This window comes from Acomys minous, assembly GCF_964271855.1.
Source record: "Acomys minous genome assembly, chromosome: 17".
NCBI classification, from domain to species: domain Eukaryota; kingdom Metazoa; phylum Chordata; class Mammalia; order Rodentia; family Muridae; genus Acomys; species Acomys minous.
Window position 1 is genome coordinate 72,715,356 of NC_140500.1, and position 13,351 is coordinate 72,728,706.

At 43.1% G+C, this 13,351-nt stretch overlaps 1 protein-coding gene across 1 annotated transcript in view; it reads right to left on the reverse strand.

Annotated features, from left to right (window-relative positions):
* The window catches only part of EIF2AK3 (eukaryotic translation initiation factor 2 alpha kinase 3), a 65,861-nt gene that overhangs the window by 35,847 nt on the left and 16,663 nt on the right, over window positions 1-13,351 (reverse strand). The gene's annotated exons all lie outside the window — the stretch shown is intronic.

Sequence of the window (13,351 nt, forward strand, 5' to 3'; positions counted from 1 at the left end):
ATCTCTATTTTCTTAAGATTTATTTATTTCATGTTTTGCTTGTGTTCGTGCGTGTGTACTATGTGCCTGTAGAGGCCAGAAGGGGGTGTTGGAGTAGGAGTTACAATGAGTTGCCATGTGGGTGCTGGGAAGTGAACCCAGGCCCTTTGCCAGCACAACCACGCAACTGGTTCTCTTAACCACTGAGCCACGGCTCTAGCTGCTCCGTATCTGTCTTACTGGGTAGGGATGGACCCCGGTGCCGCAGAGAGCGAATCCACAACTGCCAGTGAACTGGTGAGTGGCGTTAGCTGGATGCTCCGCCACTGAACTGTATCATACTCAGCCCTATTCTTGACTTCTTGTTCTCAAAGTTATTACAGAAGTGTCTGGCAGGCACAGGAGTGTTCAGAATTTGTTTGTATCCACTGACTGTTAATGACTCAACACCACAGTCCAGATTTTAATTTTCTCCTGAAAGGAAATGTCTGTGTTGAGGCCCGAGGTGGAGTAGGTACGAGGTGAGCCGTTACCAACTTACTACAACCAAGAGCAAGGATGGATGCGTGCTACTGGACAACGTAAGGACTGCTGAGAGGGGGCGGGGTTAGACGGACCAATAAAAAAATAAAACAAGTACCAATAGAAAATTTAAAAAGGAAGTCAGTCTAGAATTGGAAAAATTAGCATTTTTTTTAGCCATGAGAATAAAGTTTAGATCAGACAAGAATTATCAATGTTAATTCTAGGCAGAAATTTTGACAATGATTAGGGTATTTATATGGTCTTTCGGTTGTAGTTTTGAGACAGATCTGATATTGTAGCCCAGGCTGGCCTCAGATTTATAGCAACCTCTTTGCTATATTTCCCAAGGACCGTGATTACCAGGCTCATGTCTAATCATTATCTGATTTCTCTTAATTTCTCCAAAGACACTGGAATGTATGCCACATGATATTACTTAGTTTAACATTATTGTTTATTCTTTGCTTCCTTATAGCTCTTTATCTCTCTCTTGTAAACTGTACTTTATGTGTACTGGTGTTTTGCTTGCATACATATCTATGCATCACATGTGTGAGTTGCATATGGTAGTTGAGAGTTGCCATGTGGCTGCTAGAACATGTAGTAGGACACTCAGTTCTCTTAACTACTGAGCCATTTCTTCAGCCCCCTTTCTTATATTTCTTGATAATAGCATATTCTATTTAAAACAACTAACTTTGTATTTGTAGAGTGTCTGCCTTAGAGTTGCCATTAAAACCAATGTGTGCTGTGCTATAGATCCTATTCAACAACATGCAGGTGGTGTGCCTGCCATTTCAGGATATAAATGACAAAATCAAGTATTTACTGTTGTCTGTCTTCCATCACAGGTTAAGGATTTGACACTCTACACAGCAAGCAGAATGACAGATTCATACTACAGTAAATTCAAAGGGTGTGGGGTAGCACTGTCACCAAGACGAAGGCAGAGTCAGTGGGTCTGCTGCAAGTGGTGAGCATTTCCTCTGACATGTTTCCTCTTTCACAAGCAACTCTTTCCCCATAAAGTAGCAGCTGGTTCTCAGAGAACACACAGGCTCCTAACTGCAAAAAGCATCTGTCAAACTAATGTGGCCTGAAATTCAAGAATGACCTATGCACCTCCAACGTAACAGAACATTTATATCCAATTTAAAAGAAAATGTTTTAAACAACCAAGAAGGTTTGTGATGACTGACCATATTGAAAAAACGGCTTTTTTTTTAAAAAAAAGAGTCAGAGCCTCAACGGCAGTAACTCAGTAAATGCAAGACATACGATACAAAAGAATTGTGATTCTGTATCAAATCATCCTGTCACACTTCTGGGTTATGATTTTAGAAGTTTACCTTTCATTAGCTGCCCTCCGCTGATTGGCTGCCAATGAGTCATACTGCAGGCTGGTGACCTTTGCACCAGTCTTTGCAAAGCCTTTCAGGCTGTAGATATGAAAGCAGATGGTGCTTTTCCTGGAGAGCCTGAGCAGCAATCTATATGCATGCAGTTCAGGTAGGGATGACATCACCCCTCACAATAGCATTACCTCATCCTCTAAGCAAAGGAATGAGTCACTTCGAAAGTCAGCTTTGAATCTCTTGATAGAAAAAAAAAAAGTAGGCTGTGGTGATTGGCGATGCACAGCCACATTCCGGCCATCTGCCCAGCCAACAGCTATTTGTTCTGATCCACTGCTCTGCATCTCAAGCTAATTATGAACTTGCATTTCCCTTTGGTCATTTAAAAAAGTGTAAATTTTTGCTATCTTGTACTTATTTCCTCTATTTGTTTTCCCTCTGTTCAAAATTTTAAGGCAAAAGATCTGTCACTTTGGCTAGCAAACTCAATACCAAAGATCTAGAGCCCTTTTCTATGCAATTATGAAGAATTAACAGCTAAGTAAAGTAATCTGACTTCTGTTCCTGGATAAAAATGTAAGTGGCACACATGTACTCACGTAATTGGAACTGTCTGAAACACTAACATGAAAATAAGAACTCTGTTTTCACTGGGAAAAGGAACCTATTAAAATGAACACCAATAGGAAAAGAAATTCTCCAGCTGCACAGAACTGTTTTTCATTTAGTTCTTCCTTCCTTTTTTACATTTATTTATTTATTTATTTATTTATTCATTGAGACAGGGTTTTGTGTGTGTGTGTGTGTGTGTGTGTGTGTGTGTGTGTGTGTGTGTGTAGTTCTGGTTGTCTTCTTCACTTTCTTTGTGGCCATTTTTCCATCTTTAACTTACTCTCAAACATGTGAAATGCATCAAGGGCAGCACAGCAATCCTCATGTATTGATTTCCAATAATTACTGACACTTTGCCAGATGGTTCATAAAAGCACAAGAATTCACATTTCTCATATTGTCCCAAAGAGAAACTTTACAATGAGGAATTCCACATACACATTCTATCTGATTCCTCACATCCCAGTAGGGCCCTCCTCTCTCTCTCTCTCTCTCTCTCTCTCTCTCTCTCTCTCTCTCTGTCTGTCTCTGTCTCTCTGTCTCTGTCTCTCTCTGTCTCTGTATCTCTCTCTGTCTCTGTCTCTCTGTCTCTCTCTCTCTCTGTCTCTGTCTCTCTGTCTCTGTCTCTCTGTCTCTGTGTCTCTCTCTCTCTGTGTCTCTGTCTCTGTCTCTCTCTCTCTCTCTTTCTCTCTGTCTCTCTCTCTCTCACTCACACACACACACTCACACACACAAAGATACACCCATTTTTTCCCCCTCCGAGACAGGCTTTCTCTGTAGCCTTCCTTGGCAATCCTGGATTCACTTTGTAGACCAAACTGGCTCAAACTCACACCTGCCTCTGCCTCTCAGAGTGCTGGGATTACAGGCACTCGTCCCCACACCTGGCTGCTTTTCCTTCTCTTAAACAAACAAACAAGACCATTTTTTTTTTTCATTTACTTCACATGGATGAGTGCTTTGCTTGAACATATGTCTGCACACATGTATGCTTGGTGGCAGGGGAGGCCGGAAGAAGGAAGCCGTGGAACTGGAGTCATAGACAGCTGTGAGCCACCACAGGAGTGCTGGGAATTGAACCTGGGTCCCCTGCGAGAGCAGCCACTGAGCCATCTCTCTAGTCACATCACTCCCTTTTTGGAGAAAGGCACCAATGTCCTATAGAAGGACTCCACACATTCCTAAACTTGTTTTTCTTTTATTGCAGGTGTCTCCTGGACCATGTACTTCAGAACTGGTGCTATTTCCTACTGTGTTAGCAGTCCGTGAACTGCTAGGTTAAATCTTGCCCAATCAGTTTCATTAAGAAAAGTCTTAGCCAGGCATGGTGGCGCACCTGTAATCCCAGTACTTGGGAGGCAGAGGCAGAGGCAGATGAATCTCTGTGAGTTTGAGGCCAGCCTGGTCTACAAAGTGAGTTCCAGGACAGCCAGCAGTACACACAGAGAAACCCTGTCTTGAAAAACAAAACAAAACAAAACAAAAGTCTTACTATAACCTATAACCCAGGCACACATTCCTTCACTGCAGAGTTCACGATAATTACAATAACTACAAATACTATAATAGCAAGAGACCAAAAAAATAAAAAATAAAAAGGCCACGTGTCCCTCAATGCCTAAGGTACTAGCCATCTGAACCTCTACATAAAACCTTGGTGACTTCTGTGTTATGTCATGCTATACGGTGTATTTTATTTGTCTGCCCCACTTTTAATATTGCTACCAAACAGTGAGTTCTAGGGAACAGCTCAATTTCTCCACTTAAAATTTTCCCATCTGGGCTGGAGAGATGGCTCAGTGGTTAAGAGCACTGACTGCTTTTCCAGAGGTCCTGAGTTCATTCCCGGCAACCACATGGTAGCTCATGACCTTCTATACTGGGATCTGATGCCCTCTCTGGCATGCAGGTGTACATGCAGATAGAGCACTCATCATAAAATAAATAAATAAACCTTAAAAAAGTTTCCCATCAAATTTTCACTGTACTATTGGTTGATAATCCTATTATTTGTCTAAACAGAATAAAATAGTGATTTCTAATTCTATCACTTATTCTGTAATTATTAGCTTTTCTTTCTAAAAATAATTTTTTTCTCATGTGTATATACAGGTGTTTTGTCAGTGACTCAGACATTAACCATCATCAAATCCCCAATTGTATCCAGTAATAATTCACACATAGTATGACTAAAGCAGAAAATGGCTCCTGTGACTTAATGATGTCAGGCTCCTCTATAACCCAAAAGGATATACATTGACCAGAACAGTTACAGAAGTCAATTTCCAGAGGTATCATGGATAAGAAAGAATGAAGAAGGAAAAGGTGAAGAGAAAGTGGGACAAGGATGAAAACCATTACAAGGAGGAACCGACAGAGAGAGGCGTGAAAACAGCTGGAAAGCACCCTCACCCTGCAGTACTCACTACAAGGGAACACATCCCTGCCCACCTCCATCACTGCACGCCATGCCTAGCATACTCCAGTAACACCAAAGGTGCCAGGACCCCCATGCCTGAGAACTCACTAACACTAGAGAGGGCAGAACTCATCAAGGGCACTGAGCTGGGCACTGAGCTGCCTCACTAGCCACGCCTCTTGCCTCAGCTGATGCCCATCCTCAGGACAGCCTGCCAAAGGCACCTCACTCAGCACTTTGCCCCCCCCCCCCACCTTGGGCCCCTCACATTACGAGACACTTGCTGGACAAAAGCTAACACTCTGATGTCTTTCATTTCTTACACTGGCTTATTTCAACTGATTTTCAGAATTATTCCACAATTATTTTATTTGTTTGTTTATTTTTTAAAAAACAGTGTTTAGTGTACTGGGGGAGGCGTACATGCCACCATGAATGAGGGTAGAAGATAGCCTGAGGAACCAGTTTTCTTCTACCATGTGAGTTCTGGGAACTGAGCTCAGGGTGTCAGGCTTGGTGACAGCTATCTTTACTCACTGAGCCATCCTGTCAGCCCTCCTATAACTATTTTTAAAAGGTGCACCTCTTTTGGTCCTGAAATTATTGATGAATGTTTTCACTTTGGCTACCTAATAAACAGGCTTCCCTTCCTCCTCTTAAAGCTTCCCCAATCTGTTTATAATCAAAACAGAAATTTTGACATTCCCTTTGCTGTAAGAATTCCAAAGAGATTCTAAGAAATCAAGGGGTGGTCAAGAAGAGAGGCATTTGCCGAATATGCCAGGTAGCTATAGTTGTAAAATATTTATATTTTGAAGTATTTAAAGTAGGGGCTGTGGGTGTAATCCAGAGGTAGAGTGCTTGCCTAGCATGAGATCCAGCCCCAGTACTGCAGAAAACCGGGTACGGTAGTACATGCCTGTACCCACCAGTCAGGAGGTCCAGGTACTCAAGGCTAGCCCGGGATACATTAGACCCTGTTTCAAAAAGTAAAATTTTAAAAAAGATTTTAAAAAGTAGTATGTATCAACGCCAAACAGCAGTTAGAGAAATTGGAAGGAACGCAGAAAACTCTATAAATGTAATGAAACCGGCCCACCTCTGAAGTAGTAGTGTTTTCTCTGCCTACTCTTGCCTCAATTTTAAGAAGTTTGATCCTAAAAGTCTGGTCGTCAGTGTCTTCTGCTCTACTCCAAGGTGTTCTTGGTTCCCAGGACACTAGCACTGTTCTGTGTGCAGCTCAGATTTCTTCTCTCGGAATGTAAGGCCCATACAAAAAATACTTCCTTAGCATCTTGCAATGAGAGAGGTCTTAATGTCTTGGGAATTTGTGGGTTTGAAATGTATGGAATGTTGAAAAGAAGAAGGAACCACAGGAAGCCCCTGGGTCCTGCCAGACCCACAGCAACAGATAAACCTCTCACTTCACTGAGCTACAGATGTTTTGTTGGTTTGGGGACTCCAACCAAGGTCCTCTGGAAGAGGAGCCCGCTGAGCCATCTTTGCAGAACCAAGACATTCTATTTTTAATATTTCAATTCTTTAAAGACGATATGCTGTGTGTAGGACATAAAATAATAACTTTTAAAACTTTTGAGTTGTTTGCAAACTGTTATGATGCTAATAAAAAAAATAAAATAAAATAAAAAATTTGAGACAGGCTGGCCTTGAACCATCTATGTGGTCAAAGATGACACTGAACTTTGATCCTCCTGCCTCCACCTTCGCACTGATGGCATTGCAGGCCTGTGCCACCACACCAGCTTTATGTGGAGGTGGTAACTGAACCCGGGGATCAGTGCACTCTGCTACGTGAGCTATGTTCTCAAACAAAAATGGTAATTTTTTTCCCCCGAGATAGGGTTTCTCTGTGTAGCCTTGGCTGTCCTGAACTCGTTCTGTAGACCAAGCTGTCCTTGAACAGAGATCCACCTGCCTCTGCCTCCCGGGTGCTGGGATTAAAGGTGTGGGCCACCATGCCTGGCTGGTCACCCCAGCATCTGGAAGACTGAGAAAGGAGTCCCAGATGAGGGAGGGGCTTCCTGGCTAACAAGAGTAAAAGTCCTGAAGGAGAGGTTATGAGAACTTCTGGAACATCGGTTATTAGGACACACCCAAAGGGCCATGCTCAAAAGAAAATGTAGAGAAAGAACCCGAAGATAGCTCAGCGGGCAAAAGCAACTGTCTGGAACCCATATACAAGTGAAAGGAGAGAACTGAGTCCACAAAGTTTCCCGACTGTGCGTGTGTGACCACACCACACACACACTAAAAAAATGTAAAAAGAAAATGTATACAATAGGCCGGGCGTGGTGGCGCACGACTTTAATCCCAGCACTTGGGAGGCAGAGGCGGGTGGATCGCTGTGAGTTCAAGGCCAGCCTGGTCTACAAAGTGAGTCCAGGACAGCCAAGGCTACAGAGAGACCCTGTCTCGAAAAAACCAAGGGAAAAAAAAAAAAAGAAAATGTATACAATAAAACACTAGAAATGATTTGGCACTTATTATCTTCAAAATTGTGAATTAATCTAAAGAACAAAGATTTCTTTTCCTAGTTTGGTCAACCTATAAAACGTCTTGAGGAAAAGGACTACAATATCTGTTTAAGCACACCTTTCTCAGTCCCGATGAAAGAACAGTCATTCTAATAAGCATTTCTGCCTTCAGCCCCCAACTGATCGACACTTACAAAATAGAAAAACATTGCGCAGGGAGAGCTCATTTCCTAAACTATAGCTGTGGGGTAGTCTCAATTTCTCATTTGGCAGCATGTGTGCTAGAACAAATTAGTTCACAGAATTGCTTTCAGCCACACTAAGGGATTAATAAAAAGTAAATCAAAACACTTTCACTTTTATAATTAAAGGCAATTAAGCAGTCATTTAGGTACTGGCTTGCTGTGTAATTGACAGTTACTCTTCAAAGTGGACTTCATACATGATGACATAGCTGGTTCAAATCAAAATTAATGTGGGTCAGGCACATTGGTGCATGCTTATAACCGCAGCATTTGGCTTTTTTTTTTCCTTTTTCTTTTTTTGAGACAGGGTTTCTCTGTGTAGCCTTGGCTGTCCTGGACTTACTTTGTAGACCAAGTTGGCCTTGAACAGAGATCCACCTGCCTCTGCCTCCTGAGTGCCGAGTGCTGGGATTAAAGGTGTGCGCCACCATGCCTGGCTGGTAACCCCAGCATCTGGAAGACTGAGAAAGGAGGGTGAAGAGGTAGAGGCTAGCCTAGAATGCATGTGTTCCAGGCTAGCTCAGTGAGATCCTGTGTCTGTGTGTCCCTCTCTGCGTGAAATACACACACACACACACACACACACACACACACACACACACACACACAGTCAATTTAAATGACTTGGGTAACTTTTATGAAGTAGGCAATCTCCAAAGATTTATTTATTTTTCTTTTATATGAGTATGAATATTTGTATGTATTTATATGTACCATATGTGTGCCTGGTGCCCATGGACCAGAAGCGGGTGACAGACACCCTGGAACTAGAGTTACAGATGACTGTGAACTGCTACTTGGATGCTAGAACCAAGCCTGAGTCCCTCTGCAAGCTCGGCCAGCGTTCTTAACTACTGAGCTCTCTTTTTTCTAAATTAGGCTACAGTCAGAGACTGCAAAGGACTCAGGAGTAGCCCTTGCCTGGAACTCACGAGGTCCATCTTAAGTTATTTTTGGCGAAGTTTATTTCAGCTTACAGCTCTCAGGTCATAAGCCACAAGTGATGGGGCAGGACTAAAGCATAGGACTTGAGGAATGCTACTTACTAGCTTGCTCAGCCTGCTTCTTATATGTTCTAGGACCCCTTGCTTGGAGGCGGCACCGCCCACAATGGGCTGAGCCCTCCCATGTCACCACTAAGTAAGACCAATCTTAGAGAGGCATTTTCTCACTGTGGTTTCCTCTTCTCAGACATCTAGATTTTTATCAAGTTGACAAAAAGCCAGCACCAGGCCTAAGTTCAGTCTCCAGCATTACACAGAGAAGAGAGAGATTACGGTTTGTCTTCTTGTTTTGAGGGTAGAGGGGTGGGGGTTAAGGTGTCTCACTATGTAGTCCAGGTTGACCTTGAACCAAATCCCGAGATTACAGAGCTGCTCCACCCAAGCCCAAGTGAGTTCTAATAAAATAACATTCAGTTTCTATGAATGAACTATTTGTGAACAAATTAGAATTGGTAACTGTGAAGGACACACTACTTATGTGGGTGTGTACACACACTTGCTTTCATGTGTTTGTGATAGAATCTCTTTCATGTAGCCTAGACTGGCTTCAAACTCACAATCCTCCTGCCTCAACTTCTCAAGTGTTGGGATGATTGGAGTCTTGGGATTATAGGTGTGTGCTGCCATGCCCACCACTGGGTACATCTGTTCGAAGGCATTCCACCAAACCTGAGAGAGTGATGGGGTATGCCAGTAATCCTGGTTCTGTGATGGCTGGGGCAGGACGCCCCTGTGCCAATCAGGGTGAACGCAGGTTGGTTAAAAACACTGCCTCTTCACCAAAAACAATGTATTACTTCTGTTGTTTATGCACCTGTTTGAGACAGAAAGGCTTGTCTCATGGGGACAACCGTGCCTAAAATAAAATAAAACTTTAAATTCTAACCAAGTATAGACTAACAATAGAGTTGTTTGTTCTTTTTAGGAGGAAAAGGGGGCATAGTGCAAAAACAGAAAACAACATCCTGTGTCTAAAGTCTAAGTAAAAATGTAAAAGTCTAAGTGATGAAAAGACAAAAGTAGTCATCTAAGTACAAGTTAGTTGCAAACATATATACATTTGGAATGTTCTTCATAAAGGCATCCTAATTAAAAATGAGGATTGCCTGTATATTTCTAAATGTGCCCCAAAACACAGATAAATAAGAGCTCAAAAACATTTAGTCTATTGAGTTGTATTTGATTGATTGATTGATTGATTGACTGACTGATTGAGACACAGTCTCATTGTGTGGCCCTGGCTGGCCTAGATGTCATTATGTAAACCAAGCTATCCTTGAACCCCCATATTTCTTGCTTGTTTCTGCTTCTTAAGTGCTCGGATCAAAGAAAAGTGTGTGCCCAGCTCATCAACCAAGATTTTGCTTTCTAATTACATTAACTTAATGTGTGAGTATTTGTGTGTGCATGCACATACCATGGCATGAGGGTGGTGGAGGCCAGATGGCAACTTGAGGTTCTCTCCTTTCACCATATTGGTTTGGATCACACTCAGGTCCTCAGGCTTAGCAGCAAGTGCCTGTACCCACTAAGCTACCCTGACAATTCTAGTCTATTCAGAAATGAGTGTGGCCCAAAGCCTGCCCAGAGGCCTCCGAAGAAAAACCCATTCCAGAATAATTTATTATTTAGTAAAGTAAAAATTTAAGACAATCAGTGAGGAAGCATAGCCAAATCCCTCCACACCTTTTAAAGGCTGCACCTGTATTTAAATTACCAAAGAAAAAGCAAATCATAGATCACCTCAGGAGGCCCTTCTGAGAATTTAAAACATAAGCCTTAGCTACTGGCTGTCCAAAAATGCTCATTACTTAGGTGGAGTTATCTGCTAAAGCTCCCAGAGTGAACCCAGGTTCCCTAGTCATCCCAACGCACTCGGCGGCATGGTTGCAGGTTGGTTTCATATCAACATTCTTTTGAGGAAGTTTTGTGGGTACTTTGTCAACAGGAAGGAGCGGCAAATGAGATGTGTGCCCCAAGGCACCTCAGCCTTCCTGCCACATGCAATTCTAAATATAAATACAAAATATTTGTTCCTAATGGAGCTGTCACTCTCCCTTATACACCAGGGATTTTCACTGACATGGTCAAAACACAAATAAAACAACACAATGTACTGGTTTATAGACCCCTTTGGATTAGAAAAAGCTCATGACATAAGAATAAGCCAGGATGTAATGAGAGCTGAGGCCTTACAGTGTGGTGTGTAACGTGTAATGAAGTAAGCACACCATGTTCACACGCATGGGCTATGTGCATGTGTGTATTTGGGGAGTGTGTGTGTCGGGGAGGGGGTATATAACTGTGTGTATGTGTAGGCCAGAGGTCAACCTTGAGTCTCTTCTTCACTCGCCCTGGACCTCCAGTTTAAGACAGTTCATGGATTTAGCTGGTCAGCAAGTCTTGGGGTCCTCCAGTCTCTGCTTCCCCAGCACTGGGATTTTAAGATTATACCATCACACGCAGCCTTCACCTGGGTACTGGGGGTCCCAATGAAGTCTTCTTCATACTTATGCAGCAAATATACTCGGGGTTAGCCCTGTCTACATAGTGAGACCCTGTTTCGAAAACAAAACAAAACCTCCAAAAAAACAAAAACAAAACAAAACAAAACAACAACAACAACAACAACCCACACACAAAGTTCTTGCTGGGCCTGGGGAGGAAGCCTAGTGGTGGAGCACATGCGAGATCTCACATTTATCCTCAGCACTAAAATGCTAGTCAAGCACTATGGCAAATACCTGTAAGCGAACACGCAGGCTGAAGTGGGGCGGTGGGGGGTGGGGGGTGTGGGGGTGTTGGGAGTTCTAGGAGAGCCTGAGCTCCACAGCAAGACTCCACTGACCGGAAGGGCAGGGAGGCAAAGGAAGAAAGAGAAGGACAATGAGAAGGGAGGGAGTGGGTTGGAGAGACAGAGACACACAGAGAAATTAAAAAAAAAAAAATTGAAGGAACAACCCTGATGAATTTTTATTAAATCTTGACCTCAGCACTGTCATCTTCCTGTTCTTGAGAGTAATTAGGAAGTGTGTCAAGTGCTCGTGCACATCTGACGCCGTCTCAGGACAGCACTGTGCGGACTGACTGAACTGTCTGCTTTGGTCAAGCACCGTCATTCTGTCCCGCCATCAGCTAAAACCAAAGGTGGCGATGAGAATCCAAAGGCCAGACATTTCCTCAAAAGGAACAAAGTAGGCTCTTCACTTCACAGACAACAGCTGACAGTACTTGTGGTAAAATTGGAGTTTTCAAGTGAAAATTAGAAAACTAGGTAGGCTGTGTCTTCAGGGTTAACCTGCCGTTTTCTGGTACTTGGAAGGATGTTTAGGGGCTGGGTGGGTAGCACAGCGGCACCCTCACTTGGGATGCAGGAACCCTTCAATTCCCAACGCCCAAGGCCCACACCAACAGTTTCTGATTAGCTCAGTGATGTTAGTGACAAATTGAATTTTTCCCCAATGTACTATGCATTAATAATTCAAAGAGTCTAAATTCCCTACAGAAATCAGAAAACCATGGATGGTAAAAGGTAAGATGGGCTACTGGATGTTAACGCAATAGAGTGTAACATGTTCACTGCTGGAGCTGGTGAGATGGCTCAGTGGTTACTGAGGTTCAGTTCCCAGCATCCACACTGGGCGCCTCACAACCACCCAAGACTCCAACTCCAAGGGATCCAACACTCTCTTCTGGTTTCTGTGAGCAACGCACAAATGAGGAACACAAGCAGACACATATGTACACACATAAATAAATCCAAGGTCTGAGAAGCACATCCCTTTAATCCTGGCACTCAGGAGGCAAAGGCAGGCTGATCTGTGTGAGTTTAAGGCCAGCCAGCATCATATGGTGAGATCCTGACATAAAGAAAGCAAAATATTTCTCAAAATGTTAATTGCTTTGTTTTCAGACCCTTTCAGATACTTGTTTTACGGCAGTATAAAATACAAAGCAAGGGGCTGGAGTGATGGCTCAGTGGTTAGGAGGGCTGGTTGCTCTTCCAGAGGTCCTGAGTTCAAGTCCCAGTAGCCACATGGTGGTTCACAACCATCTATAATGTGATCTCATGCCCTCTTCTGTTCATGCAAGCACACATGCAAATAGAACCAAAGACCAAAGCAAAAGGCCACTAAAATACTCTTCCCTTATCCAATGAGAATGGAGAATTTTCTCTATATCACTGAACCAAAAATACAATATAATTTTTGTTTGTTCATGTTGTTTTTCAGAGACAGGTCTCATGTGTTTCAGGCTGGCCTTGAGGTCATGTTGTAGCCAAGGCTTGCCTCTATCTCCCCATGCTGGGACTATAGGCATATGCTACTCTGCCAAGCAACAATGTAATATATTTAATAAAGACACAGATATAAAAATCTAGCTGTCACAGGCAGTACCGGCACATGCCTTTAACACCAGCACCCAGGTTGGTCTACAAAGTGAGTGCTGGCACAGAGAGAGAGAGAGAGAGAGAGAGAGAGAGAGAGAGAGAGAGGCAAATATGTAAAAAGGGTGCCTCTTTTATACTGATAACATGCTGTCCCATCATGTACTGGGTTTATTAACCAGTAAGTTTTTTGGTAATTCTCTCTCTCCCCCTAGTCCCCCTCCCCCCATTGTTTTCTACAGAGTCTCATTGCATAGCTCTGGCTTGCCTGAAACTCACTCCGCAGGGCTGGCCTCATACTCATAAAGATCCATCCACCTGCACAACTTA